Source organism: Sminthopsis crassicaudata, chromosome 1 (genome assembly GCF_048593235.1).
Source record: "Sminthopsis crassicaudata isolate SCR6 chromosome 1, ASM4859323v1, whole genome shotgun sequence".
NCBI classification, from domain to species: Eukaryota; Metazoa; Chordata; class Mammalia; order Dasyuromorphia; family Dasyuridae; genus Sminthopsis; species Sminthopsis crassicaudata.
Window position 1 is genome coordinate 744466720 of NC_133617.1, and position 6422 is coordinate 744473141.

The window sequence follows — 6422 nt, forward strand, 5'->3', positions numbered from 1 at the left end:
AAGTGGAGGTACGCAGTCTATTCATTCCAGAGCCACGGAAGGCCCCCCTCCCTCTGCAGCCTCCCGTGCCCAGGAAGGCCTCCACCACCATCCCTGACAAACGTCATTCTGAATGCCTCTGCCCACCTGCCCTTGGGCACCTCTACCCATTCTGCCCTTGGACACTGTCTTGCCCTGGGCACCTCTGCCCTGCCCTTGGGCCCTGCCCACCCTGCCCTTGGGCACTTCTGTCCACCTTGACGGAGTTCACAGAGTGGGCAGAGGCTGATATACATCTTGGGAAACAAGGAGAGAGAAGACTGGAAAAAGGGGAGGGGGGACTGGGCTGTGAAGGGCTTCCAAGCCTTCCAAAATCCAAGCAGAGGCTTTTGTATTTGATCCTAGAGGTCCCTGGGAATCATGGGAGTTTATTGAACTTGTAGGTCCCATTTTACAGATGAGAAAACTGAGGCTGCTAGAAGTTAATTGTTTCCCTGGCAATGATTTATCCCCAGGGAGAGCTGTCCAACCAAGTGCCAGAGGAGGTCTGAGGTGGGCACTGCTCCTCCTCGGATCGGAGAAGGTGCGATGAAGGAAGGAACATTGTGAAGGACGGCTAGTAATGTTAAAGGCAAGCAGGCCAGATCGCAGGCATGGAGAAAGGCATGAGCAAAGTCCTGGAGGCAGGAAAACAGCTGGCTGTCGGGGTGGGCTTTTATTCTTCTGTATTTATTTTTGGCAATGATGGGGTTAGGGTCACATGGCTAATGAGCTTCTGAGGCTGGATTTGAATTAAGATCTTGATTCCAGGCTTTATCTACTGTGGCACCAAGGTACTCGCTTTATTTTTTATTTTTAATAAGAGCTTTTTATTTTCCAAAAACATGCAAAAACAGTTTTCCACACTCTCCTTTACCTTGTGTTCCAAGCTTTTCTCCCTTCCTTTTCCCCCTTTCCCTAGACAGCAAGTAATCCAATCTGGGTTAAACACGGCTAAGTCCTCCAGACGTATTTCCACATTCATCTTGCTGCACAAGAAAAAATTCAGATCAAAAAGGGGGAAATGAGAAAAAAGGAAGCAAACAACAACAAAAGGTGAAAATGTTAGGTTGGGATCCACACTCAGTCCCCAGAGTCTATTTCTGGGTGTAGACGGCTCCCCATCACAAGACCGTTGGAACTGACCTGAATCATCTTACTGTTAAAAAGACCCACGTGCTTCAGAATTGTCCATCACATGATCGTGCTGTTGCCGTGTACCATGATCCCCTGGTTCTGCTCACTTCCCTCAGCAGCAGTTCCTGTCAGTCTCTCCAGGTTTCTCTGAAATCATCCTGCTGCTCATTTCTTATAGAGCAATAATATTCCATCACATTCATATGTCACAATTTATTCAGCCACTCTCCAACTGAAGGGCATCCACTCAGTTCCAGTTTCTGGCCACCACAAACAGGGCTGCCACAAACATTTGAACACATGTAGGTCCCTTTCCCTTTTTAAAATCTCTATGATATAGACAGGATGCTTTTTAAAAATCTGCTTTGGCTAGATTACTAGAGAGTATCCAGAAATAAAAGTGGAAAAGTAGACTTGGGCTAGATTGTGCAGTTTCTGAATGCCAGAAAAGACTGAATTGTTTTCTGGGCCAATAGGGAGCTAATGAAGACTTTTGAGCAGAGGAGAGACAGAACCAAATTTGTATGTGAGAAAGATCGTTCAGGAATGGAAATAAAGACCAATCAGAGAGGGGAGAAAATACAAGTGGGAATGTATGAGAGAAGAGCATGGTCCCGCAGGTGAGTATCTAATGGATGAGGCTTCCTACAAGTCTAAAATGAGAGGTTCTGTCTGGGTAGCGCCAAAGAGAGGCCCCAGGTTCTAGCATGGCAAACAGAGGTCAGGGCTGGAGAATCACTTTCTGCATTCATGGCCTGTCCTGGTTTTGGGTCCCATTTACCCCTTTACCCAAGTCACAAGAAAATGATAGAGCAGATTTGGTCTGGTAGGGGCTCCGTGCAGTGGGTAGGGCTCCAGACCAGGGCTCAGGAAGACCCGGATTTGAATCATCCCTCAGATACTTCCTAGCTCTGGGACCCTAGGCAAGTCACCAATGTTTGCTCCTGGGGCAGTCCGGCAGAGACCTCCTCCTGCTGCTGGGACATCAGGCTGTTCCCTGGCCAGTCCAAATGCCCTGAAGTCTCCGCCCTCCGGCTGTGACTCCCCATCTTTTCTAGGAGAGTGGTTCAGACTTTGCCAAATGCTTCATTTCAATTCTAGGGGAGCCTTGTCTAAGCGTTCTTGGTCTGGACCGGCAGGGCAAGGAACGAGGATAGGGAAGGCGATGAGGTCAGCCTGCCCCGGCCTGTTCTCGCTCTGTGGGGCGCCACTCCCTTCCGTGGATGGCCAAGTCCTTCCGGGAGCTGTGACGGCAGAAGCGGGTGGGTGTGAAGGAAAAGCGCACACTGTGGCCTGGGTCGGTAACAGGAACCTGGAGGGCCGGGGTTCTGGAGCAGCAAAAAACGTCTGAGAGCAGAAAAGTGGGGGCTTTCTTTGTGAGTCTGAAGGGCTGGGTTTGCGTCCTGATTCGGCCTCCTGCCCCCTTCCTGGCCACACAGTTACCTTCTCTGGGCCTGCATGGCCTATAAAAAGCAGGTAGGGCTGGACAAGGTCCCTTCCCCACGGGGTTGTCTATGGTCCTGGGTGTGGGGAAGACGGAAATCCCCCAGAGTGTGCAGACCACAAGGATGTGATCTGTCTGGGTGACCTGGAGGGGTGCTATGTGTGGGGAGAAAACCTGAAAGAAGTCTGGGGGTGGACACAAAAGTCCTTGAATGCCAAGGGAGAGAGTGTAGGGGGCCAGCGGTGATGGCCCCCAGCCCTTCTGGGAAGGTAAGCCTGAGGTAAAAGGTAAAGTAAGCTCCCAGTGTATGGTGGGAGCCTGGCTATCTGGCTAAAAGCTTACCTTGGCCATCCTACGTTCCAAATGTGAAGCAATTTACTCAGTGTCACACAGAGAGGATCAGAGGCTAAGCGTAGGTCTCTAAGGGACCACTTAGAATTGCCCTTTTGTGACTTACCCAAGGTCATCTAACTTAGAGCTGGAGCTGGAGGGGCCTAAAAACCCCTTCCCCCGTGTTACAGATGAGAAAACTGACTCAAACAGGATGAGGGGTCTTGCCCACGGTCACACAGCTAGTAGGCATGTGAGGCTGAGTGGGACTCAGGAAAATGAGCCTTCCTGAATCTAAGTCTGGTACTGAGCCACCAAATACCCAAGCTACTGAGCCATTGAGTCACAGAACCATTGATCCACAGAACCCCCAAGCTACTGAACCCTCGAGCCAGCAAGCTACTGAGCCACAGAACCACCAAGCCACGGAGCAGCTGAGCCATAGAACTATGGAGCCACAGAGCTACCAAGCTGTATCCAGAAGAGGGGAGGGGAGAGAAATCCATTTTTTAAAACATCCTCATCCTCTGCAAATTTCCTCACCCTTCTCGACAGGCCCATTTCCCTGCGTTTCCATAACCTCCCTCCCAGATATCAGGCTCCATCCACAAACACTCTGCCTCTTCTAGGCCTGGAGAAGCCGCCGAGACAAAACAGATGCAGTTACAGTAAAGAGTCATTCTGGGAAGAGACACAAAAGAGCCTGGGAATGAAAAGGAGAAACAGAGACAGAAGGGGCCTGGAGAGAAAAAGAGACAGAGGGGGCCTGGAGAGAGACAGAGACAGAGGGGGCCTAGAGAGAGACAGAGACAGAGGGGGCCTGGAGAGAGACAGAGACAGAGGGGGCCTGGAGAGAGACAGAGACAGAGGGGGCCTAGAGAGAGACAGAGACAGAGGGGGCCTGGAGAGAGACAGAGACAGAGGGGGCCTGGAGAGAGACAGAGACAGAGGGGGCCTAGAGAGAGACAGAGACAGAGGGGGCCTGGAGAGACACAGAGACAGAGGGGGCCTAGAGAGAGACAGAGACAGAGGGGGCCTGGAGAGAGACAGAGACAGAGGGGGCCTGGAGAGAGACAGAGACAGAGGGGGCCTGGAGAGAGAGACAGAGACAGAGGGGGCCTGGAGAGAGACAGAGACAGAAGGGGCCTGGAGAGAAAAAGAGACAGAAGGGGCCTGGAGAGAAACAGAGACAGAGGGGGCCTAGAGAGAGACAGAGACAGAGGGGGCCTAGAGAGAGACAGAGACAGAGGGGGCCTGGAAAGAGATAGAGACAGAGAGACAGAAGAGGCCTGGAGAGAGACAGACAGACAGGGATAGAAGGGGCCTGTAGACACACAGAGAAAGATAGAGGCCTGGAGAGAGACAGAAAGACAGGGATAGAAGGAGTCTGGAGAGAGGCAGATACAAAGACAGAGGGGAGACACAGAGAGACAGAGGCAGAGGGGGACTAGAGAGATAAAAATAAAAAAACAAAGGCCAGAGACAGACAGGGACAGACCCCATGGGGACTCGGAGTGAGACAAGAGATAAGCCTAGGAGACAGAGACCGAGACACAAAGGCTACCTGGAGACGCAGTGAGATGGGGACACAGCAGCAGCTCCAGAAGCTGCACCAACACAGGACAGATGATCTGCCATTTAGTGAAGAGAGCTTCCATGTCTACGGGCTGGCTCCCCTTTTAAACCATTTGCACCAGACCCAAGAAGAAGCAGTTGGGAGAGCCCAGGGTCCTTAAGCCAGACTATAGACTGTGCATAACGATGCCATTCTTCTCACTAATTTTGGGGGTGGATAGATTTTCCACAAAAATATGTTGCTTTTGTTAACATGTGACAAGTCCGTCCTTATCTTAAAATTTATCAAGTTTAATTGCTAATAAGGTAAATATTGATCGTTATAACCTCCATAAAGCAGAAGCTTTGGAGGGCCTCAATCATTTTTAAGGATCACAAAGACATCTTGAGAGAAAAAAGTTCGAGAATCCTGGTCCTGGGCTTAGAGGCACCTAGAGGCCAGCTTGAAGGCCCACATTTGCACAGCTGGACAAAGAAGCAGAGGCCCAGGCAAAGCAAGACAGATGGATAAGATGTGCCAGGGACCAGGCTAAGTTCTGAGGACACAAACACACAAAAAGGTGGGACCTGGCCTCCACGTGCTTACGAGCTTATGGGAAACCAGGAGATAAAAAGGAGTTGGAGAGGGGCAGGGGGGCAGGGTGGTTAGTCAACAAACATTTGTCAGTACCTATTAATAAACACCACCAGGCTTTATTTTATTATTATAGCTATAAATTACATCTTTTATCATCGTGTGTTATATTTGTATTGTGTTATGTTTTATTAATAGATTACTCTTTTAATCAGGGAAGCAAAGGAAGTGTCTGGCAGCATTTGAATCCTGTTCCTTCCTCCTTCCTTCTTTCCTCTTCCTCTTTTCCTTCCTCTCTCCCACCCTCTCTTCTTCTTTTTACTAGATAAAATCTGAAGCCCCTTCCAATTCTAAATCTATGGTTTTATGGTTCTCATTAAATAGCTGAATAAAACACAGCATAGCCGAGTTCCTAGTCTCCCTGAGCCTCAGTTTATCCATCTGTAAAGGGGCAGTTGAATGTGATAGCCTCTGAAGTCTCTTGGATGCCAAGATCCCACATATCACCAGGAATGACTTATTGACCTTCCTGGGGTTAGAATTTCTGCAGATCTATGACGGAGGGGATTGTCGCCTTTAAGATTGAGTCCTCCCATCTCCAAACATTTGAAGGGTGAAGCACTCTTTTTTTATTTATAAAAGTTCCTCTAATCCATAAACAGGTTTGCACCAGCCCCGCTATGTTCTGTTCTGGTCCAGTCTCTTGCAGTTTTACTGATGGGTCCATTCTCCACTAATGCCAGCTTCACTTCCCACCTCCTTGCTCATTTCTTCCTATTTTTTCTCTTCTGTCTCTGTCTCTGTGTCTCTCTCTGTCTCTGTCTTTCTCTCTCTCTCTGTGCCTGTTTCTGTGTGTCTCTCTGTGTCTCTCTGTCTTTTGTCTCTGTCTCTGTGTCTCTTTCTCTCTCTGTCTCTGTCTCTGTCTCTCTGTGTCTCTCTGTCTTTTGTCTCTCTGTCTCTCTGTCTCTGGGTCTCTCTGTTTCTGTGTGTCTCTCTCTCTGTCTCTGTCTCTCCGTGTGTCTCTCTGTCTTTTGTCTCTCTTTCTCTCTCTCTCTCTCTCTCTCTCTCTGTCTCTCTCTGTGTCTCTGTCTCTGTGTCTCTCACCTCTTCACCACTTTTCCCTTTTCTGCAGTGGGACAATATACTTTAGTGAGTGGGGAGGGATGGGTGGGAGGCCGTACCTCAGCGAGGGCTTAATGAGCATTTCGCTGATTATCCAAGAGATGAAACCGATTTCGAAATGGCCCGAATTACTTTCCCTTTCGGCGTGACGTCTGAATCCTGACTCTCTTGCTTCCCTGGGTGGCCCACGGCCTATCATCTCCCCCCTCCGGGCCTCAGTTT